Source organism: Aplysia californica, unplaced genomic scaffold (genome assembly GCF_000002075.1).
Source record: "Aplysia californica isolate F4 #8 unplaced genomic scaffold, AplCal3.0 scaffold00041, whole genome shotgun sequence".
NCBI classification, from domain to species: domain Eukaryota; kingdom Metazoa; phylum Mollusca; class Gastropoda; order Aplysiida; family Aplysiidae; genus Aplysia; species Aplysia californica.
The window spans coordinates 1,912,895-1,914,959 of NW_004797311.1; positions in this window are offsets into that span (position 1 = coordinate 1,912,895).

The window sequence follows — 2,065 nt, forward strand, 5'->3', positions numbered from 1 at the left end:
CTTCCCTTGCTCTGGTGTCTCTCTCTTTCTCTCTCTCTCTCTCTCTCTCTCTCTCTCTCTCTCTCTCTCTCTCTCTCTCTCTCTCTCTCTCTTAGACACATATAAATTATGAATAATATTATCTACTTACCATATTTAGGCTGCTAAAAGCCAGTGCAGATAGTCAAAAGGATTAAATCCAATTGAGTCGGGGCCAATCAGATTACCGTAATTCCCTTTATGGAGTGGCAAAAGCTACCATTTCGGCATAATACGACCGATTAACTTGTCACCTTGAAAAACAAACATTTTAACTTTGAAGGTCAAAGTCGAATTTAGTCGAATTTAGCCAAAATGGGTGCCCATCCCCATGGTCAAACCGGGTCGGATCGATTAACTATGGTTTCAGTCATGCACTCTCCCCTGATGTGTTGACAAATTATGTTCTTCTTCTTTTTCTATCACGTGGTTGGGGCAACCGTGGGGGCACCACTGCATCTGAAAACCAGCTCTCGCCATTTATCTTTGTCCTCTGCTTTCCTCAGATTGTCACCCATCGTATTTCCTGTCCACCATGTAACGTTGTCCTCCCATCTCCTTCTCTGCCTTCTTCTCTTTCTCTTTCCTTGCACGGTTCCTTGTAGGATTGTTTTGGCAAGTCCTGTGGATCTTGTGACTTGCCCATACAATTTAAAATTTTCGTCTTTTCCCTGTGTCCAGTAGATCTTCATGCTGCGCAATTGCGTTGGTGATTCTGTTCCGTACCCCATGCTCGTGCAGCATTTGAAACGTGGTCTTTGTACGAGATGTCAAGGAGTCTGCGGTAACATCTCATCTCTGTTGTCTGAATCCTTTTCTTCAATTCTGCTGCCAGCGTCCACGACTCGCAGGCGTATAAAAATATTGAGATGACCAGTGAGGGCATTAGTCTGATCTTCGAGTTAGGCGTGATGTTCCTGTCCCTCCAAATAGGTTTCAGTTTTGACAGCGCAGCTGTTGTTTTCGCGATTCTGGAGATAATTTCTAGCCTTGAGCCTTCATCTGAGACGACTGATCAAAGGTATTCGAATTTGTTGACGGTCTCAAGCTTCTCACCCCTGATGTCCGTGTTAATGCCATTGGTATTATTGGTCGTCAGCTTGGTTTTCTCGGCACTGATCTCCTTGCCGTAGGCCGCTGAGGTTGTGTATTGCCGCTCCACTAGGGTGGTGAGCTCCTGTTCTTCTCCTGCTAATCCATCGATGTCATCGGCAAAATGCAAGTTTGTGGCTTTCCTGCCTCCAATACTGATTATTCCATTGTGATCTTCCAGTGTGTCAGTCATGATTCGTTCTAGGAAGATGTTGAAGAGGGTGGGAGAGAGCAAACAGCCTTGCCTCATCCCGACCGTCGTCCCGAACCAATCCCCCATGCTGCCGTTAACGTAGACTGCACTGGAGGCCTTGTCATATAGTTGTTGCATGACGTTGATCAGGTTGGCGTTGATGTTATATTTCCTCATGGTTGCCCATAAGGCTGCATGCCAGACCCTGTTGAAGGCCTTTTTAAAATCCACGAAGATAGGTTTTGCTGGTGTTGGAGGTTTAAAGAGAAGAAAATTGTGACCGGCACGCGATGTTGTTGTGCACAAAACCTATCGTTCATAACACAGTCATTTTTTCCAATAATGCCTTCAAATGTCGACTGCCGCATGTTATCAAGTTTGCTGGGTCGAGAGGTTCTTGAGTCCCACAGGCATGGGTAATATCGATAGCTTTCTCAGCCTTTCCAATATCCTACACTCGCGTATTCCGCGCGCAAGACAGAAATAAAGTGAGTCATAGTCAAGTTCTGAGGATACAGGTACATGATAATTCCACGCCTTGTTGGAATTCTGCTCGTCAAATACATCACAGCTTTTTAGAAATGTATTATATACAGTGAGATTGTCAGGCGAGAGGGAGGCGCCGAAACCAGTCACCTGCCCCCACTGCCTTGTGGGTTAGCCTTGTGCATTGGAGAATATTGTAACAACAGGCAAGTTTGATGGAAAGAGAGGCAGAGGCAGACAGAGGGAAAAGATACTGGACAAGATGACAACATGGCT